A 26133-nucleotide genomic window follows, 5' to 3' on the forward strand; every position below is an offset into this window, starting at 1 on the left:
TATGGCATCGGCTAAGTGGGATGAAAAGGTGAAACCCTAGATGTTGCGCTGGGAGGTCACGGTGCACCCCCCACCCCACCCCCACCCCACCCCCACCCCCCTGCACTAACCGCCCTGCTCTCCTCGCCCGGCCGCTCGCTTTGCAGCTTCCTGAGCAAATTCACGCATGAAAAAGAAAATGACTTTAGTTTATGTTGTCACTAAGCCCAGAAAAATCCCTGCGCACCCGGGGCTGCCAGCTTTCCTAGGACCTTCTTATTGGTGGAGAGTTTTAAATTGAAGGTGAGCGAGGAGCGGAGACTCCAAGTCCCTCCCAGCCAGGCTTTGAACTAACAATGGGGCAGGTTGAATGAAGGCTGAGAACTGCAAATCCTGGAATCCAGGGGCCGGATCCCCCCGCGGCTGCCGGGCCCGCGCTTCCTCGCTCGCTGCGCACCTACTGTGTGCCCGCTCCCCTCCGCCGCCGCTCTGGGCCTCCCGTCAATCCACTGAGTCACTGAGCCGTGTAGGAGAAGCGTCTGGAAGAAGAGATGTGCGGGGCACGGGGAGGGGAGCAAGAGTGCTGCCCACACTCCCTCTTAGGGCAGGTCTCCTCGGTCACAGCAGCTTCATAGATGCTATCTTCTTCTTCTTCTTCTTTTTAAAAATTTTTTTTTAAAATAAATATTTTTATTGCTGTTCAATTTGCCAACATATAGCATAACACCCAGTGCTCATCCCGCCAAGCGCCCCCCTCAGTGCCCGCCACCCAGTCACCCCCACCCCCCACCTCCCTTTCTACCACCCCTAGTTCGTTCTTCTTCTTTTTTTTTTTTAAAGATTTTATTTATTTATAAGAAACACACACACACACACACACACACACACACACACACACAGAGGCAGAGACGCAGGCAGAGGAGGAGCAGGCTCCATGCGGGGAGCCCGACGCGGGACTCGATCCCAGGACCCCGGGGTCACGGCCTGGACCGAAGGCAGGCGCTAACCCGCCGAGCCACCCAGGGGCGCCCAGGCAGGTAAGCGCAGGTAAGCGCAGGTAAGGCCAGGTGGGCGGCCCGCGACGCCCTTCGCGGTGAGGCTCTGACCCTTGAGCTGCAGCTGCAAGCGGCGCCGCTCCCTGCGCTCCCGCTTCCGACCTGGCGTCCCCGAAGCCCCGCATCCTGCAGCCCCCGAGGCTCCAGACGGAGCCCCGAGGAGGTGTCCCCGCTTCGGGAGGCTTGGACCTGCGGGCGGGGCAGGGGGCCTCGCTGGCGGGCCGGGTGCCCCGGGGGCGCGGGGGGCGCGGGGGGCTGCGGCGCGGGGAGGCCCCGGGAGCTCCGGTCCGCGCTCCGCAGCTCCAGTTCCTGATTTGCCCGGGAGCTGCGGGCCGGGAGGGAGGGGGCTCCGGCGAGCGCGTCGGGATTTGAATGAGAAAGCAGGTCGCGGCGGCGGCGCCCCGCTCTGCCCGGGCGGCTCGGGGCTTCCGCGGGCGTCGGGGGGCTGTGCGCTTGTCGGTGCCCCCCGGCAGGGCCGCTCGGGCCGGGAGGACGGGCCCTCGACCCCCAGGCCGCCCCGTGCAGGCTGCTCCGGTGCCCGGGACCCCAGGAATCCTTCAACTGCTGAGCACTCGGAGTTGAGCAGGTCAGTGCTGGGGCGGGGGGGGGGGGACCCCGGCGGCGAGCGGGGCTGCTGGTGGGCAGACCAGGTGTGCGGACGAGCAGGTGGCCCGAGCTCCGTCCGCAGCCCGGGCGGGACCCGGCGAGCCAGGGTTGCGGTGCGTGGGGATCCCCGAGCCCCCCCTGCAGGACGGGCCCTGCACCGGCTCGGTGGGGGGCTCAGAGGGGGGCCCCTGAGATGTGCCTGTGCGTGCGCCCGCGCCTGATCTCATTGTCGGGTCGCCCGTCGGAGGCTGGAGCTTTGCAGCGGGAGGCCTCCCCCCACGCGGGGTCGCGGGGTCGCGGGGTCCCCGGGGTCGCGTCCCTGCACCCCCGACCCCCGGGCGGGCCCCCCTCTCCCAGCGCGCGGGGCGCACTGCCCGTTGCACCTGGGGGGGTCTCGCGGCTGCCCCTGCGCCCAGGGAGCCCACGCAGGACCCCTCGCGGTGGGTGGGGGAGCCCTGTAGGCTCAGCGCGGGGAGGAGGATTTACCCCATTACCCTCCCCGGGAGCGGACGGGAGCCCCGGAGCGGCCCGCAGGCGGGGGGCGGGGCCGGGAGCGAGGGGGCGTGGCCACGGTGGGGGCGTGGCCAGGGCGGGGCGGGGCCCGGCTGCCGGCGCCGCTCTGCGCCTGCGCGCGGTTCCCATGGCGACGGCGCCGCCAGCCCGCGATGCCCCCGGCTCGCCCCTAAGCCGGGTCCCCCGCGCGGCGTCCGCGGCCCCCTCTCTCCTCCTCCTCCTCCTCCTCCTTTGTTGTCCGTACCTCGGGGCGAGCTTCCGACGGGGCTTTCACGGTAGCAGCTCGGCACTGGAGCCACGACCAAGCCCCCGGGGCAGAAGCCTGTCCCCAGCCCCGCCGCCGCGCTTTACTGATTTGAGCGCAGACGGGAAGGAAAGGCTGAGAGCTTGCTCGTTGGGGCGGCCGCGGGGACGCCCCCCGCCCCCCATACAGCTCATTTCCTTGGAGGTGAGGCATGAAAAAAAAAACAATTGCAGCGCGGTGGCTGCCCCCAGCAGTGAGGCTGCAGAGCTGCGCCTCCCCTGCACCTGGCGAGGCGCGCGGCCCGGGCACCTGTGTCCCCCGAGCGGCCCGGGTCCCGCTCCGGGAGGCGCCGAGCTGCAGGACCCGCCCACGGAGATGCCAGCGCAGAGAAACAAAGGCTTTGCCAGAAGTGGGGAGGGGTGGTTTGCCCAGTTGCCCCAGCTGGTCACTTCTGGGGTTAATCTGCAGGGAATGTTTCCAGAAGCCTTGATGGGAACCAGTCCGAGTTCTCAAGCCTCCCGTTAAAAGTGTCACTTTTCCTTTTCTTGAAATCGTGAGTCCTGACAGCTCTGTCCCTTCCGAGGGGTGGTGGTGGTGGTGGTGGTGGTGGGGGATCTCGTTTGTTTAGCCCAGGTCAGCATTTGGCAGCGGGCACAGGCCTCACGGGGGATGCAGGAGCTGCGTGCATCATCTCAGTTGCTCGTCGGTGGTTAGCAGGGTTAACATATAAGCATGCATTAACATCAACATAACCAATAAAAGTTTGAAAATGGAGTTACCCCCTCTGGAATGAAGCGTGGCATAAAAATACAGGAGCTGAAGCACTAGGGGTTCCCTCCTGCTGTATCCTACTTTTAAACCATTTGCTTTCAAGAATAGCAAATGTTCATCAGCGGTGGAAGTTTTCAGCCAATGTCCTTCCCCCGCCGTCAGCCCACGAAGTCAACGTAATTCTACTTTTCAGATGATCAGCAAATAACACGCTGTTAAGGTTCTCTCTCCCATCCCATTCATTATAAATGCCTAGACATTATGCAATCCATCTAGCTCCCGCGTTAAAAAAAAAAAAAAAAAGTCCAATTAAGTTTTTTCCCCCCTCCCTTTTCTCACAATTTAAAAAAAAAAAAAACAGAAAAACTCTTTAATTTTCAGGTTCAGATACTTTGTGACCCTATTTGGTGGTTTGTAACTGGCTCCAATTCCCTAATTCTCAGTGACATGTGTTTCTGCTGGTTCCAGGAGGTAAACTGCAGTTTAGCAGATCATGGGATAATGAGATTGGGAGTGCTTGGGGGAAGGCCGGGGGAGAGGCATGGGAAGGAGACAAAGGGAGGGAAGGCTGATGGGCAGAGCCGGGATTTATAGCTGCACCAGGTTCTGCATAAAAGCGTGAAAGTCCTGGCTTCTGTTAGATACATTTTCTCACAGCATCAGTATCAATTAAACTTATTTTTAGAATCAGTCTTCTAAATAATTAGAAGGATAGAATTGTAAACATAGAATATTATAGTGGTGCTTTGTGTTAGTGTGCCATGATGTAATTGGGAAAACTCTTAATTAAATGTTTTCTGCTTAATTTATTCATTTAGTCAAATTTTTATTGAATACTATCTATAAGGCCAGATAAATCAATCCGGAGCCCTGCCTTCCATAAACTCAGAGTTGAGTTCTGAAATAATTCTCATGCTGTTTCAGGTTTTCAGAGCAGATAAGAGTACTCTAAATCAACTGTTCTCCCTAAGTGTTGAGCAGTCCTACATCTAGATTCAGAAACAAACGCTTAAACTGGGATTTAAAAAAATACCCCAAAGACTGCTTTTGAGTATTTTAGATTAAAAAAAAAAAATACATGTATAGTGAGAAGCATTGTGTACACCAATTCTATTTAATTTTTTTTTTTTTTTACATTTTTGTAGTACAGACTGGGCCCTAACATTTGCTGTCTTCCGAAGTACAGTACTGAGTTTAGGAGGAACAGAAAAACCCTGTAATTCTCAGATTTCTTAGATGAAGATAAGGTGAGTGATTCAGTAGTCCTTTGTTCTGGCTCCATGTTTCATGACATAATAAACCTCCTGCAGCTCCTTTCTAAGAATAGTGTTGGTCCGCATGCTTGAAGGATCATGACTATTATTTCTCTGCGGGGAGGAAAAAAAGGAAAATTATGATAGAAGGGGGGAAACGAATAAAGGAGTACAGTAGGGCATTTAAACATTTTAACTTTTGAGCTGGCCTAATTCTAGGCATTTTTAGTGAGTTTAGACTCTATTGAAATCCATTATGGCAATGACACCTCCCTTGGCGTAACACTGACCAAGGTTGAGAAGCCCTTCCTCTTTCGCAGAACATGGAAAGTTAGGGAGACAGGCGTCTCCTTTTTTCCCCCACCACCTCATGGGTTTAACAATTATCAGCTCAGAGAATCTTGCTGAAGAGCATCCCCATTTGGTTATTGCTCTTTGTCTAGGAAAATCAGACTCAGCTGTGGAGTGTGGACCAAGTGGTGCAGAACTCATTACTTTGAACAATGCCTCCTCTGCCTGGGAAGCATGTTTTCTCTTCTCACTCGTAGGGGCTTATTCCAGGCTGGCGTCGCTCACAAGGAAAATCATTTAGACACAGTTCAGTGGACACTCACTCACATCTCTTTGACACCCGTGACCATTTTTGTTTAAGGAGAAATCCAGTACTGCTGTGGTAGGGTGTGCCGAATTAGAAGTGCATTTTAAGAAGCCCACGAAGAAGTTTACACAGCTTGGTCTTATTATCATCAGGGTCTCTGTCTTCTGTGCTTCAAAGTAGAAGAGGACAGGATGGGCGCAGAGGGGACAACCAGGAGAACCTTTATTACAGCCAGGTTAAAAACTTTCTCACCAACTCTGCATTTTGGATGCGCTAAGCTATGCACCTGCGCCCTCTTACAGTCAGAAAATTACAGGGCAAGGTTCTAACAGTCCTGCTGTTCCCCGAAAACCAAGGGCAGGCTCATAGGAAACCGCGCTCTAGACTTGAATTACTGTAGGTGTGGGCAGCAGCAGTGTCATATGATCTAATCTGATTTCATCAAGTGGGATCGACAGTGGGCACCTTCTGATTACATATTTGATTATATACATGGGCGTATCTGACGAACGCATGGTTTGCATATATGCAAAAGTCTTTTCTTCTATTTTTTTAGTCTGTTTTGGCCTGAGGAATTCTGACATCAATATGATTTAACGTAATGGGGAACACTTCTGGTTATTTAGTAAATATCTTAAGGAGTTCTGGAAGAAGAGGAGAAACTGAACATTAGCATGTTCCAACCACGGGCTTAGACATTTCCTGTCAGTCTTTTTAAAGCCCACAATAGGGCAGCCCGAGTGGCCCAGCGGTTTAGCGCCTGCCTTCAGCTCAGGGTGTGACCCCAGAGTCCTGGGATCGAGTCCTGGGATCGAGTCCTAGGATCAAGTCCTACGTTGGGCTCCCTGCATGGAGCCTGCTTCTCCCTCTGCCTGTGTCTCTGCCCCCACCCCCCTCTCTGTGACTCTTGTGAAAAAATAATAAAAATAAAATCTAAAAATAAATAAATAAATAAAAAATAAAGCCCACAATAACCCAGAGGCAGGAGTTCTCTCCCATCACTGATTTCTCAGCCCACGATCTAAGCCAGCCTGGAAGGGACATGGAATTTGCGGTCCTACTGCCCGTGTGGTCTATCATGTCACATTGCCACTCAGGAAACAAAGACATTTATTTATTTATTTATTTATTTATTTGTTTGTTTGTTTGTTTGTTTGTTTATTTATTTATTTATTTATTTAACTCAATTTACAAAGAATATGGAGTTGGTTTTCTCTCCAGGCTCACCATTCTATCCAAAGTACAAATGGCTGGAAGTGTTTCTGATCTGCTTTTCGGTGAGCGGAGAAGCTGCATTCGCCATGTGGAGTTTAGAAGGTTATAAATTCAGGCCTGGCTCCAGAAAAACAGTCAAGACTTTGTTTATAAACCGTGTTGGCTATTTGTTTAGAAGCGACTGGTGGTCTTCTGCAAAGGCTTTTCCACATCAAAGCGGCCCGCTCTTTATCACTTCTAGATTGTTGTCGAATTGCGGTGGTCGAAGGTGGCCCCTCGTGATCTTAATGTGTGTTTTCTGGCCTCCCCAGACGTAGATGTTGACTTTATCGCATATAACCCTTGTGTCCTTATTTTCCTGAGATAGTATTGAGAGACTTACTGCTTGAATGGACCAGCGGGTGTCTTCCTGTAATGCCCTTCAAATTAGAGATCAGAATTATCTCGGATAGTTGCTGAAAATTTCTGGAGTCCAGCTGGAGTTTTGGTGCTCCCGAACAGCTCCGCATCGGGGTTGAGAACTTGAAACTGGATCGTACTGAGCTGGTTGCCGATTTGTAGTATTTTTGAGTTGGTTTCCCCAGGCAGACACTGGAGCTTAGGGATGTCCACACTTACAGGGCCCAGCTGGGACTTGAACCTCGGCCTCGCTGGCAGACCTCGGGTCCGGTGCTCTTGGTAGCAAACCGGGCTTCACAAGCAGACCCCTGTCCTGGGCCTTTACTCCCTGTGTCGGGCCCTAGAGGGAAAGAGAGGCTTGAGGGTTTCAGAAGACGGAAGGTGGATCCACTTGGGGAATCGGTCCTGGAGGGCTCTCTGGGTTCGCGTGTCTGGGGCCTGTCCGCCCAGGAGCCTCTGCTCTTTGCGGCTGGTTCTCCTGTGCGCGCCAAGGGACTTGTGCACCTGCCCGGCCGTTCAGGTGCACATTAATTATCAATCCCCACCGAAAGCCAGAAGGATCTGGTTTAGGGCTGGCACAGCTAGGTTACTGATTAACAGACCTGAGGCAGTCTTGGTTTCTTTTCATCTGCCTTCACTTCCTTGTTGCTAATCCACAAGAACCAGACATTCAAATTCAGCTTCCTACTTCCCTCTTGAATTTCGCGGGAGGAGCCTTTGGACCGAGGAACGGGTCTCCGCGGGGTGTTAATGTCACCTCTGCACCACTGCCCTTGGTGGGAACTTTGAAGATCTATATACTGGTTTGGTTTTGTTTTGTTTTCAGGAATCAGAATCTTGGACCAGAAATTCAGTGAGTCGATTTTTGTCATGTAATTGGATGCAATTTAGTTCTGTAGATCTTTTTTTTTTTCTTCTTCTTCCAAACAACTCTTTCTTAACCTTGAGCGATATGGGAGATATGGAAAAGAAACTTAGCTTTTTCGAAGACTTGTTGATAGAAAAGAGTAATGTGTTCATAGAAGGAGTTAATATTATGGAAAGATCCCTTGGTTTTTATTTCAGTCTAAGGACTTGGTTCCATACAACCGTTTGTGCAAAAGAGAAGAGGCGGGAAGGTGGAGGAAAGAAAAGGGAGGGTTTCCTCGTTGCATATAGAATATCTCTGGAAGAGAATATGCAAGAAACTAATGTCGGTTGCTGGAGACAGATAGGAGATAAACCATTATTGTAAATGCTTTTGTGCCTTTTGAATTTTGAAACGTAAACTTAATAAAGTTGAAAGAAAGAAAGAAAGAAAGAAAGAAAGAAAGAAAGAACGCCTGGGTTTCAGTAATAAAATAAATGAATAGTAATGACATTCTGACTCCTAACTGGGAGAAGTAGGAGACTGGGAAGAAATTTTAAAGAAAAGCAATTTTCTTTCTCACTATCTTTTTTTTTTTTTTTTTAATTCCGGTGTAATTAGCATACAAGGTTATATTTGTTTCAGGTGTATAATGTAGTGATTCAGTAATTCGATACATTACTCAGTGCTCATCACGATAAGTGTACTCTCAATCCCCTTTATCTATTTCATCCATCCCCCCACCTACCTCCCTTCTGGTAACCCCCAGTTTATTCTTTTAAGAGTCAGTTTTCCAGTTTGTCTTTTTTTCTTTGTTGTTTTGTTTCTTAAATTCTATGTATGAGTGAAATTGTATAATATTTGTTTCCTTGACTTATTTCACTTAGTGTTATACCCGCTAGATCCGTCCATCGTTGCGGATGGAAAGATTCCTTCTTTTGTATGGAAGAGTAATATTCCCTTGTATATATAGATACCACATTTTCTTCATCTGTTCGTCTTTTGATGGGTACTTGGGTTACTTCCATAATTTGGCTATTGAAAATAATGCTGCAATAAACATAGGGTTGCATATATATTTTCGAATTCGTGTTTTTGTATTCTTCCTGTAAATACCCAGTAGTGGACCATCATATGGTAGTTCTGTTTGTAATTTTTCTTTTTAAGGATTTTATTTATTTATTCATGAGAAACAGTGGGACTCAATCCCAGGACCCCGGGGTCACAACCTGAGCTGAAGGCAGGTGCTCAACCACTGAGCCACCCAGGTGTCCCTGTTTGTAATTTTTTGGGGGAACCTCCACTTTGTTTTCCACAGTGGTTGCACCAGTTTGCATTCCCACCAGCAGTGCACAAGAGTTCCTTTTTCTCCACATCCTCATCAACACTTGTTGTTTCCTATGTTTTTGAGTTTAGCCATTCTGACAGGGGTGAGGTGATAGTTTGTGGGTTTATTTAATTTATTTTTATTTTTTTTTAGTTTGTGGTTTTGATTTGAATTCTTTCTTAGTATCTTTTCAAGTCTCACCAAAGTTCATATTTAGTAATTTGTAAAAGCAATTTTCCTTAAGCTCTTTTGGATTTCAATAACAGGGCTGGGGAAGTTTCTTTTCTTTTTTTTTAAGATTTTATTTATTTATTTATTCATGAAAGACACAGAGAGAGGCAGAGACCCAGGCAGAGGGAGAAGCAGGCTCCATGAACGGGAACATGGCCTGAGTCAAAGGCAGACAGACGCTCAACTGCTGAGCCACGCAGGTGCCCTGGAAGTTTCTGAAATTTGTGTGTGTGTGTGGTTTTCTTTCTTCTCATATAACATCACCTTTTGGCTGCAGCCAGACTCCCTGGACCATGGGAATCAGGCTTGTCCCACTCCTGACCAACTCAACGTCTCTTAGGCTGGTACCCTTCACCTCCTACTCTATTATTTTTCTCTCCTAGAGAAATCTCTGCAATGCGATTTTTTTTAAAGATTTTATTTATTTATTCATGAGAGACGCAGAGAGACAGAGAGAGAGAGAGAGAGAGAGAGAGAGAGGCAGAGACACAGGCAGAAGGAGAAGCAGGCTCCATGCAGGGAGCCTGACGGACTCGAACCCCGGTCTCCAGGATCACACCCTGGGCTGAACACGGCGCAAAACGCTGAGCCACCAGGGCTGCCCTGCAATGTGATTTTTAAAAAAATTTTTCTGAGTAGTGCCTAAATGTGAATGTAAGAGGAGTGTTTTCTTAAATTGGAAAGGGAAAAAAAAAAGCTTGTATACGGATGTTTTATTCGGAACCATAGCTTTCTTTGTTTATTTGTTTTAAATGAGTTGCGAATTGGAAGTATTTTTCTGTTTACTGGGTAAGTCATTAAAACACAGTCTTGGAAGAGAGTAAACACAAACTGTATGCAAACTTCTTTTTCACTTGTCAAAAGAGGGAAATGTGACGTCTATTATTTAGCGTCCAAGTTTCAGTCAAAAGCAAAAACACAAGTCAGGACCAGTTCTCAACAGATACATAAATTTCTCCTCTCAAATTTGGTGAAGTAAAATAGTATATATCTGACTACAAAATTCTTTTTTTTTTTCTTTTTTTTTTTTAAAGTCAATTATTTTTCTTTTTCTTTTCCTTTTTTTTTTTTTTTTTTAAGTAGGCACCACATCCAACCGTGGAGCTCCACACAGGGTTTGAACTCATGACCCTGAGATTAAGACCTGAGCTGAGATCAAGAGTCAGACCCCCAGCTGACTGAGCCACCCAGATGCAGCCTACAAAATTTTAATTTTTAATTTTTATTTTTTTAAAGATTTTATTTATTTACTCATGAGAGACACACAGAGAGAGAGAGAGAGAGAGAGAAGCAGAGACATAGGCAGTGGGAGAAGCAGGCTCCATGCAGGGAGCCTGATGTGGGACTCGATCCCGGGTCTCCAAGATCATACCCCAGGCTGAAGGCGGTGCTAAACCGCTGAGCCACCCTGGCTGCCCCTCAATTTTTTTTTTTAGATTTTATCTATTTATTTTAGAGAGAGAGAGAGAGAAAGAGCATGAGTAGGAGGAGGGGCAGAGGGAGAGCATCTCAAGCAGACTCCCCCACTGAGCACAGAGCCCCTTGATCTCAGGACCCTGAGATCATGACCTGAGCCCAAATCAAGAGTTGGCTGCTCCACTGAGTGAGCCACTAGGGCACATCCCCTCGGCCCCCACCCCCACCGCAATTCTCTTTGCTCTTGTTATTTTTTATTTGTTAGAAAAGAATAACTGGAAAAAAAAAAAAAAAAAAAAAAAGAAAAGAATAACTGAATAGATCGTATGTTCTGATTCTTAGGAATTGAAAAAACTTAAAAGGGCTTTTACTGCAAATTCTCCCTCACGTCCGTCCGTCAGCCATCCAGCTATTTCTCTAATAGACCGACAGTGTTACTCATTTCTTGTATATTTTTTCTAAGCAACATATATGTGTAATCACGTACATAATACATACAGTGTCCCCTGTCTGCGGTGTCGCTCTCTGCTGCTCCAGTCACTGGAAGCAGAAGATCCTGCTGACACATGGCCAGCAGGTCGGTCGCAGCCTAAGACTCCGTCACACTGCCTGTGTCACTCCCCTCTCCACCTCCTCGCAGGAAGGTGAGTGCAGTACCAGATAGTCTGAGGGAGAGACACATGTACCACACACGTGACTCTCATTACTGTATATTGTCCTAGTTATACTTTATTAGTTATTGTTGTTAGTTTCTTTTCTTTTTAAAGAGATTTTATGTATTTATTCATGAGAGACACAAAGAGAGTCAGGGACACAGGCAGAGGGAGAAGCAGGCTCCCTGTAGGGAGACCAACGCGGGACTCGATCCCAGGACCCCGGGGTCACGCCCTGAATTACAGGCAGACGCTTGGCTGCTGAGCCTCCCAGGGGCCCCTGTTGTTAGTTTCTTACATGTCTAATCTATACCCTAAGCTTTATCATAGGTATGTATAGGAAAAAAACCAGCAGATAGAGAGCTCACAGTGTACCCACCGATTCAGGCATCCACTGGGGGACTTGGAACATATTTTGTGTGCAAAAGTGGGGACTACTATATACGCAAATATACATGGATGCTTTTTTTCCTTTTTATTTTTTAAATTTTATTTATTTATTCATGAGAGACACACAGAGAGAGGCAGAGACACAGGCAGAGGGAGAAGCAGGCTCCATGCAGGGAGCCGGGTGCGGGACTCGATCCCAGGACTCCAGGATCTCGCCCTGGGCCAAAGGCAGGCGCTAAACCGCTGAGCCACCCAGGGATCCCCCAATATTTTCACTGTTGTAAAAATCCTGTGCTCTCCACCACCTTTCAACTTCTGGCAAGCACCGATCTGATTTTTTTCCACTGTTCGGTCTTTTTCAGAATGCCCTATGGCTGAACTCCTATAATATGTAGCCTTTCAGACCGGATCTTTACTCAGTAATCTGCATTTGAGGGTCCTCCACGTTTTTTCAGGGCTTGACACCTCATTTCGTTTTAGCACCAAATAAAATTCCATTGTCTGAATGGACCACAGTGTATTTACCCATTTATTTACTGAAGGGCGTCTTGGTTGCTTCCAACTTTTGGCACGCGTGAATGCAGCTGCTATACACGTCTATGTGCAGGTTTTCCTGTGAACATAAGTTTTTAAATCCTTTAGGTAAATAGCAAGGAAATCATAACTGCAGAACTGTATGGTAAGAGTATGTTTAGTTTTGTAAGAAACCATCGCAACTGTTCCAAAGTGGCTGTACCCTGTCACTTTCCCCCCAGCAATGAATGAGGGTTCCTGAGTTCCATATCCTTGCCATCATGCGCTATTGTCAGTATTCTGGGGCTTGGCCCCTCTACTAGGTATGTAGTGGAATCTCATCATTATTCTCGTTTTCATTTTCTTGATGACATACGGGGATCATCTCTTCATAGGCCTGTTTGCCATCTGCATGTCTTCTTTGGCCAGTACCTGTTAAGATCTTTGGCCCATTTTTTTTTTTAAAGATTTTATTTATTTATTCATGAGAGACACAGAGACAGAGAGAGGGAGAGACACAGACAGAGGGAGGAGCAGGCCCCATGCAGGGAGGCCAACGTGGGACTCGATCCCGGGTCTCCAGGATCACGCCCTGGGCTGAAGGTGGCACTAAACTGCTGAGCCATCCGGGCTGCCCCCTTTGGCCCATTTTTAATTGGATTATTTTCTTGTTGAGTTTCAAGTGTTATGTATATTATAGGTAACAGTTCTCCTTTGGTTGTGCCTTCTACAAATATTTTCTCCCAGTCTGTGGCTCGTGTTCTCCTTCTCTTGTCACTGTGTTTCACAAAGCAGAAGTTTTTACTTTTAACGAAATCCAGCTTGTCAATTCGTTGTTTCGTGGGCAGTGCTTTTGCTGTTGCGTCTAAAACGTCATTGCCACACTCAAGGTGTGTCATCTGAGTTTTCTCCTGTGTTATCTTCTAGGAGTTTTATAGTCCTGCGTCTTACACTTAGATCTGTGATTCATTTTGAATTAAGTTTTGTGAAGGATGTAACATCTGTGTCTGGATTCATTTTTTTTGCATGTGGATGTTGTTCCAGCACCGTTTGTTGAAAAGACTGATTTTGCTCCATGGTATCGCCTTTATTCTTTGTCGAAGATCAGTTGATTCTATTTTTTTTTCCTTAGTGAACTCTACACCCAATGTGGGGCTTGAACACATGACCCCAAGATTGAGAGTCGCATGCTCTACTACTGAGCCAGCCAGGCGCCCCGATCAGTTCATTTTATTTATGTGGGTCTTTTTCTGCACAGTCTATTCTATTCCATTTATTTATTTATTTATTTATTTATTTATTTATTTATTTAATTAATTAATTTATTGCCAATACCAGATAGTCTTTCTAAATTGTAGCTTTAGAATATGTCTTGAAGTTGGATAGTGTTAGTCTTCCAAATTTGTTCTTTTTTTTTTTAAACATTTTATTTATTTATTCATGAAAGACACGCAGAGAGAGAGGCAGAGACAGGGAGAGAAGCAGGCTCCTCATGGGGAGCCTGATGTGGGATTCAATCCCGGGACTCCAGGATCACGCCCTGAGCTGAAGGCAGACACTCAACCGCTGAGCCACCCAGGTGTCCTGTAAATTTGTTCTTTTTAAATATCGTGTTGGATGTTCTAGGTTCTTTAAATTTTTTGACCCCTGCATATTTTCCACTGAATGGATATACTGAAATTTTAAGAAATATTTTAAGTAATCTCTATACACAATATCTCAGAACCCTGAGATAAAGAATCGTGTGCTCCATGGAGTGAGCCAGCCAGGTGCCTCTGGATGTACTGAGACTTAACCAGATTAATGGGCAGTTAGGTTGCTTCTGATATTTTGAAAACAGAGGTGCAATTATTAGCCTTAAATATACACATATTACGTACATCTAAGTACAGCTACAGGATATATATATATTTTTAAGATTTTTAATTTATTTATTCATAGACACAGAGAGAGAGAGGCAGAGACACAGGCAAAGGGAGAAGCAGGCTCCATGCAGGGAGCCCGATGTGGGACTTGATCCCGGGTCTCCAGCATCACACCCCAGGCTGCAGGCGGCGCCAAACCGCTGTGCCACCAGGGCTGCCCCTACAGGATATATTTTTGGAAGTAGAATTGCTAAGTTAAAAATGTGTACACTTATAATTTTGCTTTTTCTTTTCACTTGTAATTTTGATAAAAATTGCCAAATTGGACTCCACAGACTTTGTATGTTATTTACTCCTATCAGTAATGTAGGATAGTAGCACCGTCTCCACATTCTTATCAACAGTGTCAACAGTTTTTCACCAACTGTTTGTCACCAACGGTTTGATTTTTGTTAATCTGATAGGTAAAAAATAGCATCTTGGTATAGATGAAACTTGCTTTTCTCTTACTCACTTGTGGGTGAGCGGAGTGTCAGAGTAAAAGGCGTCACTTCATTCTTTCCAGTATAGATCAAAAGATCAACTTTGAAAAAGAAATGAAGAGTTTTTTGACCAAAAAAACTAACTTCAGACAAGCTGGTTGTTGGACTTTTAAAAGAAGGAAGACCTTGCAAGCTTGAAGAGATCAGTTACTGCAAAGTTCAGTAGATGTATTTCTCTTGCAGTACCTCCACCAGCTTCCTATTTTTTCCCGGAGCTGGTATTTAAAATTTTTTTTTTAAAGCTTTATGTACTGGGGCATTTGGGTGGCTCAGCTGAGCGACTAATTCCTGATTTCAGCGAGGGGTGTGATCCTCAGAGTCCTGGGACTGAGTCCCACCTCGGGCTCCGCACTGAGCATGCGGCCTCCTTGGTGTTCTCTCTTTTCTTCTCCCTCTGTCCCTCCAGGCTTGTGCACATTCTCTCGCTAAAACAAAATAAATAAATGACAAATTAAAATAAAAAAGTTTCATTTATTTTAGAGAGAGAGAGCGAGCGAGAGAGAGCGCACTGTGCACACAGGCATGCGTGGGAGAAGGGCAGAGAGAGAATCCCAGGCAGAGCATGGAGCCCCTCACTGGGGATTGATCCCATGACCCTGAGATCACAACCTGAGTCTAAATCAAGAGTCCTGGTGCTCAAGTGACTGAGCCACCAGGCGCCCTCCAAGAACTTCTTAAGGATTAAGATTTCAGCACATGAAAAACAAAGCTGATTTTCCACAACTTTAAAAATATTTGACTAGATTTTTTTTTTTTCCCTGCTCTCTTGAGCTTAACATTTCTTATGACCACCTCAGGTTTACTATCCCATCTCCTTTGGTAACTATTGCTTTGAGGACCTTTTATATGTCCTTCTTATAATTTCTGATATATATATATATATATATATTTTAAAATATTTTATTCATTTATTCATGAGAGAGAGAGAGAGAGAGGCAGAGACCCAGGCAGATGGAGAAGCAGGCTCCATGCAGGGAGCCTGATGCAGGACTCGATCCCAGGACCCTGGGATCACTCCCTGAGCCAAAGGTAGACGCTCAGCTGCTGAGCCACCCAGGCGTCCCTATCACATTGCACTTACACAGCATACTAATAATGCATGTTAGTAATTTTTACCTTGATAACAGCAGTATTTTGGACACCTACCATTCCTTTCTACTACGATGTCCTTCCCACCTAACTAACCCTCCCTTCCCTTCTTCCTTCTTTTATTATTATGAAGTTATTTTTTAAAGTAAGCTCTACATCCAGTGTGGCGTTTGAGCTCAAGCCCCCCAAATCAGGAATCCCATACTTTACCACCTAAGCCAGTGAGGTACCTCTCCTCTTCCCCTCTTTTATTTATTTATTAAAAAAAATTTTTTTTAAAAAAATTTTTATTTATTTATTCATGGCAGACACAGAGAGAGAGAGGCAGAGAGGGAGAAGCAGGCTTCCCTGCAGGGAGCCTGACATGGGACTCGATCCCGGGTCTCCAGGATTGCGCCCTGGGCCAAAGGCAGGCGCCAAACCCCTGTACCACCCAGGGATCCCTGTTTTCTTTTCTTTCTTCTTTTCTTTTCTTTTCTTTTCTTTTCTTTTCTTTTCTTTTCTTTTCTTTTCTTTTCTTTTCTTTTTTTCTTTTCTCTTTTCTTTTCTTTTCTTTTCTTTTCTTTTCTTTTCTTTTCTTTTCTTTCTTTTCTTTTCAACTTTTAATGTTATTTTAAAGTGATCTCTAATGTCAAACTAGGGCTTGAATTCCTGGCCTCCAGGATCAAGGATTGCATACTCTACCAACTGAGCCAGCCAGGCCCCCCCTAGATTGTTCGTTTCCTGATGACGGGTACTATGTTTAGGCATCTCTCCATCCCCTCAGGAACCGTAGTGCCCATAGTAGGGTCCAGAGCATACTTGTGGGTTATTTGATTCGTAAATTGGGGGCAGTTTACAGCCTTTTACAACTCAAAGGCTCCTGGACTTCTATATTTGGGCACAAAAAGGGGATGCACTTCCCTACTTGCCTTGCTGTCTAGTTGGGAAGGAGAGGGGATGTTGACTGGAGGTTTAATTGACCAGTTGAAGGTAGATCTCTTGTTGGAAGTGAAATCCTTGCTGGGTGGAAGCGGTAGGGAAAGCAGGCAAATAGAATCCAACACATTCCCTGTGATAAGTAAGCTTCCTTCTTCCATTGTTGAGTAGAGAAGTGGACAGAAGAAGAGGGTAAGGTGAACTCAGGAAAGCTGGGAGATCTGTCTGTCTTTGGGGATGCCTTTTCTAAGACTGAATTTTGGAAGTCCATTTTTGATACATATATATATATATGTGTATCAAAATATATATCCTTCCCTTTTCAATATTTAAAAAGTTTGGAGGGACGCCTGAGTGGCTCAGTGGTTGAGTGTCTGCCCTCAGCCCAGGGTGTGACCCCAGGGTCCCGGGATCGAGTCCCACATCGAGTTCCCTGCATGGAGCCTGCTTCTCCCTCTGCCTGTGTCTCTGCCTCTTTCTCTCTCTCTGTCTCTCATGAATAAATAAAAACTTAAAAAAATTTTTGGAAATTTCTGGTTTAGAGACTATTAGAATGAATCAAGGTTTTTTTGGATGTTAGACCTACACATAGAAGATGAAATTAGAATTGTAAAAAAAAAAATCTGTTAGAGTATCCTCAGCAAGAGTCTTCAGATTTGATCAGAGGCGTTAATATTGGGCTAGATTGCAGAATTGATGACCACTGGTGTTGCAGTCTGGTTACCAGTCCTCCCTTTGGGTGTTGTTTTATCAATGTAGTCTTCATTTCCAATCAGCACTTTGTGCCTACTTTTAAAATTCTGGAATATATAAAAAATGATGGAAATATGCCATCCCTGACTTGAGCAGAAGTGGAAAGGATTAAAAATAGGAAAGTCTGTATTTCATTGGTGACTCAGTCATACCTGGTTAATATGTGCTCTTTCTCTCTTTCCCTCTCTTACGTTATTTATTGAGAAGCAAAATTACATGGATCTTAAGAGTGTTATCTTTTTTTTTTTTTGAGGGGGGTGGAGTCTGATCTTTGGAGTTAGATTTTTTTTGAGTATAAATCACACTTGATAGTTGTGGACTTTAGGTAATTAGTTATCTCTGTGCTTCTGTAAAACGGGGATAGTAAGTATACCTGGCTCTTAGGATCATTGTAAGGATTCAATAAAATAAAACAAAATATTTACCACAATACCTGGCCCATAGGAAGTGTTAAAATATCAGCACTTATTACAAAGTGACAGGCAGTGAACTGATAGATTTTTGGGCCAGATCATGTCCTGATTTGGCTGTCAAACTGCAAGGATCTGTGGCTTTATTTATTTTTTATCTTATTAAAGATTTTTATTTATTTATTCATGAGAGACACAGAGAGAGAGAGACAGACACAGGCAGAGGGAGAAGCAGGCTCCGTGCAGGGAGGACTCCAGGATTAGGCCCTGAGCCCAGGACTCCAGGATTAGAACCTGGGCCGAAGGCGGCGCCAAACCGCTGAGCTACACGGGCTGCCTGGCTCTGTGGCTTTAAATATGAATTCCCAGGGTTGAATTCTGTTTCCAGCAATACAGTTTACCAGTACTCTAGTTGAAATAATTTAACGATGTTGGATACAATGGGATATTAAATGCAATGAACCAGTATGGAAGTGATGAATATTCAGGCCAAAAGCTAAGTGAAAGGGGTCTGTTGCAATGAAGCTGGCTTTTTCCTTGAGGGCATTTGCCAAACAAGTTTAACCTGTACTTCTTTTTTTCCATGGTCTTGAGGACACAAGGGATAAGAGACAAACTAAGACATCTGAGTGGGACCCTTTAGCCATAAAGCTGGGACTTCAGAAGTCTTCTCCCTCAATATAAGGGTGATTAGGAAAAAACAAAACAAAACAAAACAAAACAAAAAAAACCAAAACCCGAAAAATTCCTCTCTCTTTCAAACTGTTTGAGACTGTAAGAAAAATCAAATCTCAAAAATTGTGGTTCTGAACAAATGCTTGGTATTTGGTCCTGAGAATTAGTGAACCAAAACCAGTTCTAATACAGATGTGCATCTAGAATCAAAATAACTGGGTGGTCAGAAAAAGCGCAAGATGAAAATTTGATTTAGAGTTCCTACGGGTGGGTGGGGGGTAGTTCCTACAGGGCAACTGGCTGGTTTAGTCTGTAAAGCATGCAGCTCTTAATCTCAGGGTTTTGAGTTCAAGCTCCATGCTGGGCATGGGGCCTACTTTAAAAAAATAAAAAAGTTCCTACATTGGAAGTGTCCCTGCACAAAAGCCAATTTCTACCTGTCTTTTGGATGAATCTATGTTTGTCTTAGACCTCAGAGAATCCCCATCAATATAATTTGAATGAAAATAAGGATTGCATAGTTAAAAAAAAAAGACTAAACAAGGTGTAAGCTGCAAATAAGAAACTGTAAAGGTGAACCAACCTGATTTGAAAAAGAACCACACAGAGCTTGAAAAAATACAGAGTAATTGAAAATCAGAACTCAGTGAATGGATTGATTTAACAACAGATTAATCCAAACCAAAATAAGGAAATAGTTAACTGAATGATCCATCTGAAAAAAATTTTCAGTGGCAACACAGAGAGGCAAAGACATGAAAACCTCGAAAGAGAGATTAATCGTTGTGGAAGTTGGAGAATTCAGATCCAACTTAACTTTATAGTTTCAGAAAGACAAGAGAGAAAATGAGAGTAAGCCACATTTAAAGAGATAATGCTGAGAATTTTCAAGGACCCAGAAAAAACATCATGAAGTCCTATGAATCCCTATCATGAGTAAAAAGACATCCACACGTTGATAAAAATATAATTAAATCGTACAATACAAAAGGTACAGAAAATCTTAAGCAAGGTCAGGAAGGAGAGGCAGTTTATCTTTAAAGACGTGATAAATTATCCTGATAGTGCCACAACAGAAGATAGAAGAGACTAAAATATTATCTTTCTTGTACTGACAGAGATAACTGTCAGCTTAGAATTTTATTTTCATTAAAAACATCTTTAAAAAATGAGAGCAGAGACTTTGCAGACTTCACAAAAACTGAGAGTTTGTTCTAGCGGATTGTCACTAAAAGGGTACACTTCAGGGAGAGGAAAATGGTTCCCGGATGGAAGCAAAAAAGTAATGGAGAGAAAAGAAAGGGAAAAATTTCTAAGTTAAGGCACATACTGACTGGGTAAGATAACAGTGTCTTCAGGGGGAATTAGATAAGTGACAAGTTGGAGAAGCAAAAGGAGTTAATAGCTTAAAAAGTTCCTGCATGGTTTGGGAGGGAGTTAAAGATACTGGTTACATCTAGATTTTGGTTAGAAAGTGTGTGTTTTAAAATTTCTGAAGCAACCACTAAAAATGACTGAACGACTTTCTAGCTAATGGGGAAAATTAAAATGAGGAAACTAATTCTCGAAGTTAAAAAAAGCTGAGAAAAGAAATATAGAATAAGACAGATAATTTGCAAGTACAAAAAGAAATAGAAATAAACCTAGCAGTAATTCTAAGCTGAAGGAACCAAAGATTGTTACACTGGACGAAAAATGAATTCAGCTATTTGCTGTTTATAGAAGATATGTCTGAAACATAAGGATACAGAGAAGTTAAAAGTGGAAGACTAGAGAAAGCTAAATGGATGATTAAAAACCAAAAGAAAGCTTGTGATTTTGACATTGGGCAAAATAGACTTTATTTTTTATTTTTTTTAATTTTTTTTTTTAAATTTATTTATGATAGAGAGAGAGAGAGAGAGAAAGAGAGAGGCAGAGACACAGGCAGAGGGAGAAGCAGGCCCCATGCACCGGGAGCCCGACGTGGGACTCGATCCCGGGTCTCCAGGATCGTGCCCTGGGCCAAAGGCAGGCGCTAAACCGCTGCGCCACCCAGGGATCCCAAAATAGACTTTAAATTCTGGAAAAAGCGTTTTTAGAAACGAAAATGATCATATTGGTTAAAAAGTTTCAACTCATCAGAATGATGAACCCTTAGAAATTTTATTTTAGTTCAGTATAGACAGCATGCAGTGTTAAGTTTCAGGTGTAAAATATAGGGATTCAACAAATCCATATGTTAGTGCTATCATGGTAAGTGTACTCTTCATCCCCGGCACCGATTTCCCACCCTCCCCCCCACCTCCCCTTTGGTAACCATCAGTTTGTTCTAGGTAAGAGTCTGTTTCTTGGTTTGTCTTGGTTTGTCTCTTTTTCCCCCCTTTGTTTCTTAAATTCCACATATGAGTGAAATCCTATATTTGTCTTTCTCTGACTTACTCCGTTTAGCACAAAATGATAAACTTGTATGCTCAATATAAAGCAAAACTTGAGAAGACTTTTAATGAGAAACATATGCAGTTGACCCTTGAACAACACAAGTTCCAACTACACAGGTCCACTATACACAGATTATTTTTTTCAAGAAGTGCAGTATTGTAGATATATTTTCTCTTATGATTTTATTAATATTTTGTCTTCTTAGCTTTATTGTAAGAACACAGTATATAATATGTATAACATACAAAATATATATTGACTTTTTATGTCATCCATAAGGCTGCTGGTGAGCAGCAGACTGTTTTTGGGGAGTCATAAGTTCTATGTAGATTTTCAAGTGTGTGGGGTGTTGACATCCCTAATCCCCCATATTATTTGGGGGTCAGCTGTATTACTAGTGAGATTTTAATATATTTCCTTGGTACTTGATAAAGTGAGGAAAAGCTCGGTGACCATATACAAGATTTGAGCAGTATACTTTGAATAAGTTTGAGCTGTAGACATAACGACCACTGTATCTCAAAACTGCAGAATGTGCATTTTTTTTTTCCTAAACGCACACGGAACATGTATAAAAAGTGACTTCAAACTTTGGTACCAGGCAAGTTTTAACATTATGAAATAATTGGTATCATGCAGGCCAGATCTGTGACCACAATGCAATTAAGCTAGAAACAGATAAAAATGTAATTATGAATAATCATAGAAATCCTTCAAAATGACCTTTGCAGCAAAGAAGAAATGGTAGTGGAAATCAAAGTTTTAAACTGGAAGATAAGGAGAATACTATGAGTCAAAATTTGGAGTTGGGGAAAGCAGCTAAAACATGTATAAATGCTTATGTTAGAAAGCCTGAAGATTAGCTAGCTAACTGTTGAAGTTGGAAGATTCAAAAAAGGCGCAGGATAGAAACAAAGAAGATAGAATAATAGTAATAATTTCATGGTATTCATTAGGATCAATAATGACAAATTTTGGCTCTTTGTAAAAGCTAGTAATGTTGATAAACATATGGTGAGGTTGACTTAAATAGAACAGTACAAATAATAGTAGGAATGGAAAAGCAGATGTTTTAGATACTAAAAAGACTATTATGAACTAATTTATGCTAAAACATTTGAAAACTTAGAGGAAATTAATTACTAGACAAATATAACTTACCAAAACTAAATTTGAAGAAAAGTAGAAAAGCTAAATAATCCTAGAATTTCTAAGTAAAATAAACCAGTAGCCAAATATTTCTCTTTAAAGGAAGGTCTAGGGGCGCCTGGGTGGCTCAGTGGTTGAGCATCTGCCTCTGGCTCAGGTTGTGACCCCGGAGTCCTGGGATCGAGTCCCACATCGGGCTCCCTGCATGGAGCCTGCTTCTCCCTCTGCCTGCGTCTCTGCCTCTCTCTCTGAGTCTCTCAGGAATAAACAAATAAAATCTTAAAAAGAAAAAAAAATAAATAAAGGAGGGTCTAGGCTGACATGGATTTCTGAGCAAATTCTATGAAATGTTTATGAAAAAGATAATTTCAAACTTACATAAATCCTTCTACGGAGTAGAATGTATCTCATAAAGCTGTAAAAACCTCAATACAAAATGTGTTGAGAACAATATGAGAAGTGGAAATTATAGGCCAACCTTAGGAACATACATGTAAAAATCATAAACATGAGCAAGCAAAATCATGAATGTATGAAAAAGCCCATACATTGTGAACAGATTGGATTCATCCTGGAATTGCTGGGTTGATTTAACATCAGAAAATTCACCATGTTTAACAGATTAATGGTGAAAGATCATATCACATGCAGGGAAAGTATGTTAAAATGTTTAATGTCGTGTAAAAAACTGTTTAAGAAATTGAAATAGAAGGGAGCTTTCTAAATATGATAAAATTTACAAATAACATACAACAAACGTCACTGTTAATGATGAAACATTGAAGTATTTTGTTTGTTATTAAGATCAGGATCCGTTATTATTATTATTTTTATTTCTTCATTTGAAGGGAGGGTGCGAGGAGAGGGACAAGCTGACTTGGCTCAGAGTGCGCAGCCCAACTTGGGGCTTGATCCCATGACCCCGAGATCAGGACCTGAGCCAAAATCATGACTTGGAGACCCAACTGACTGACCCACCCAGGCACCCCAGGATCCCTTATTCTATGCAATATTGTTTTTCATAGTTGGTGTTTTTTTTTTTTTTAATCAGACAAAAAAAAATCACATTTATTTCAGTTGTTCATAGTTGGTGTTTTATATCCTGTTTTTTTTTCACACAGCATTATATCATGAGCATTTTTCTTTTTCTTTTTTATTTTTTTAATTTTATTTATTTATGATAGTCACAGAGAGAGAGAGAGAGAGGCAGAGACACAGGCAGAGGGAGAAGCAGGCCCCATGCACCGGGAGCCTGACGTGGGATTCGATCCCGGGTCTCCAGGATCGCGCCCTGGGCCAAAGGCAGGCGCCAAACCACTGCGCCACCCAGGGATCCCTCATGAGCATTTTTCTACACTCATTTACGAAGTCTTTGCGAACACGATTGTTAACTATCTCCACGACTGTCCGTGCTAACCCAATAGTTGGATATTTACAGTTCTGATTTTTCTGTGTCCTAAAAAATGATGCAGTGAACATTTTTTATTTTATTTTTATTATTTTTTTTTATAAAGATTTTATTTATTCATGAGAGACAGAGAGAGGCAGAGACAGGCAGAGGGAGAAGCAGGCTCCATGCAGGGAGCCCGATGCGGGACTCGATCCAGGGACTCTTGATCCAGGGACTCCAGGATCAGGCCCTGAACCGAAGGCAGATGCCCAACTGCTGAGCCACCCAGGGATCCCTGAACATTATTTATGTATATGGTTTGGTCTGAATCTTTATTTATTTATTTTTTTTCTGATGTGTTTCCAGAAGACTGATTACTGAACCAAAAGGTAGGGCCTCTGTCAAGTGCTGAATGCAGTATATTTAAACCAGTCTTCGGGGCGCCTGGGTGGCTCAGTGGGTTAAGCATCTGTCTTCCGCTCAGGCATGATCCTGGGGTCCTGGGATGGAGCCCCGGGTCGGGCCCACTGCTCCTTGGAGAGCCTGCATCTCCCTCCCTCTGCCTGCTGCTCCCCTTGCTTGTTGCTCTCCCTCTCACTGTCAAGTAAATAAAATCTTAAAAAATTCTTTTTAAAAATGAAAGAAATAAAAATAAACCAATCTTTTTAAATGAAGCACCCATGTGTCTTTGGAGGGTGGATTGTATCTCATTGCTCAACTAGCTCAGAGCACTTTCAGCTCCTGATCGCTGTAAAGAAATAAAACACACCAGGAACTTAGGGTTTAGTGGTATCCTCTGAGAGCCTTAAAAAAATGAACAAAGTACCCTTTTATTTCTTTCCCTTTGTGTACGTAGCTGGGAGGGGGCTAGCTATGGAATTAGGCTGTTTGTAGAGCCCTTTAACAACCAGTTTGGCAGTGCTTGGAAACCTGGGGAAAGTGGGGGAGGGAGCCTGTGACAAGGGGGCAGTGGAGGGGGGGGTGTAGCAGCAGAGACGGGCAGTGGCTGGCCAGCTGAGAAGTGGAGAGGGGTCCCTCTGACCAGGGCCCGCCACGCCTCAGCCAGGCGGGGTTCTCAACTGCTTTATTTTAATATATTTTTTATTTTTTAAAAAGATATTATTTATTCATGAGAGACACAGAGAGAGGGGCAGAGGGAGAAGCAGGCTCCCCACAGGGAGCCCAGTGCAGGATTCGATCCCAGGACCCCAGGGTCAGGGTCACGCCCTGAGCCAAAGGCAGATGCTCGACCACAGAGCCACCTGGGCGTCCCTCTGAACTGTTTTAAAAGCTGTCAGTCTGGGTCTGGTCCAGAGGAAGAGCTGCGGCCCTTCATTCCCCGTCCCTGCCCTGTGTAGTGGGGAAATGCAAAAGGAGCATCTTTCTTTGAAATCTTAGGTTTTTAACTGGGTTTGGTTTGAATTCTCAACTTGTAAGGATACAGAAATTCCCAAATGCATTGTTAAAGGCCATGGGGTACAGGATGCAGTTTGGGGAAGTTTTCCCCCTATGCGTTCTTGGGTTTGTTTGTTTGTTTTTTTAAGATTTATTTGCTTTAGAGAGAATCCCAAGCAGACTCCCTGCTGAGCGCGGAGCCCCGCGTGGGGCCCTGAGATGCGACCTGAGCTGAAACCAAGAGTCAGACCCTTAACCGAGCTACCAAGGCACACCTAGGCCTTCTTGTTTCTAAGTACTTATTATTTTATGGATATTACTGTCAGAGCCTATTAATTATGGTTTTTATCGCTCAGTAAGGCTGAAAGAGAAAAAAGGAAATCAGTACTTCTCCATATAACTTAAATGCTATACTACTAACGGGAATTAACTCGGCGCTTTCGCAGGGCTCGCTTAATTCATAATTAAAGGGCTTGGTTTATCAGGGAAGGGCTGCCCATAATCCCTATTAGTAGAGTGTGCAATATTAAGGGTTGGAAGCTCTGAGAGAGAATCTCATTCACCCCTTTTTTTGTTGCACAGATGAGGCAGCTGAAGTGTAGGGGTATGAAGAGGTTTACCTGACAGCTTAGTTGGGGGTCGGACGGGTTTGCACCTCTTACCTCTTAACTAGTGAATTAGTTCTTTCTTTTCCAAGAGCACGATGAGTTTATGCATCATGTTTTAACTTCTGGCTCCAGCCTTCTTCCCTGTCAGCGATTTGGAGGATACACGGGTCCCTCACATGGTTTTTGTAAACTGGGCCTTGGTGCTTCTGACCTCGGTCCAAGGAGCTCACCCAGATTTCATTGCAAAGAAACCCCCCACCACTTACTAATCAGAGGACGGACACCTTACCCTGCTGCCTTGCAGCCTAGGCTCCTGGCTGGAGGGACAAGGTAGGCGGGCTTTTGAAGTAACGTTTCATTTGAGCCTCTCCTCCTGCCTCTTCTTCATTGGTCCCTGGTGGAACTGGATTGAAGGGCTGGGGGTGGGTGGGTGGGGCAGCAGCCCTGCTGGCCAGGAGGATGAACACAGCTGTGGGTCTTTCCGTGGGGAAGCAGAGTGTCGGGGAGGCAGCGGTGCTGGACGGAGGAGAGCCTCGCACTGGAGGCCGTGGCTTTGGGGTCAGAAGACCTGGGTTTGTAAGCTCTTGTTTCCTATTTACCTCTTTGATCTTATTTTCTTTAATTTTTTTTTAATTTTTTAAAAAATTTATTTATGATAGGCACACAGTGAGAGAGAGAGAGAGAGAGAGAGAGAGGCAGAGACACAGGCAGAGGGAGAAGCAGGCTCCATGCACCAGGAGCCCGACGTGGGATTTGATCCCGGGTCTCCAGGATCGCGGCCTGGGCCAAAGGCAGGCGCTAAACTGCTGCGCCACCCAGGGATCCCCCCTATTTACCTCTTTGAACTCATGCTTAATAATCCATAACTCAGAGGGCTATTCCAAGTGTCCGTTTTTTTTTTCAATTTT

The 26133-nt window shown here is 44.4% G+C and overlaps 1 protein-coding gene across 5 annotated transcripts in view; it reads left to right on the top strand.

Annotated features, from left to right (window-relative positions):
• Positions 1 to 1479: 1479 nt before the first annotated feature.
• Positions 1480 to 26133, top strand: part of PLCH1 (phospholipase C eta 1) — a 202317-nt gene continuing 177663 nt past the window's right edge. For 3 of the 5 annotated variants that reach the window (XM_077864631.1, XM_077864632.1, XM_077864633.1), the window contains exons 1-2: positions 2289 to 2601; positions 4314 to 4415. The gene's annotated coding sequence lies outside the window, so the exon portion shown is untranslated. Of the gene's footprint in view, positions 1621 to 2288; positions 2602 to 3549; positions 3640 to 4313; positions 4416 to 26133 lie in introns of those variants that run through there. The other 2 variants (XM_077864627.1, XM_077864628.1) reach the window with 2 other exon arrangements.

This window comes from Canis aureus, chromosome 22 (assembly GCF_053574225.1).
Source record: "Canis aureus isolate CA01 chromosome 22, VMU_Caureus_v.1.0, whole genome shotgun sequence".
In the NCBI taxonomy this organism is placed as follows: Eukaryota; Metazoa; Chordata; class Mammalia; order Carnivora; family Canidae; genus Canis; species Canis aureus.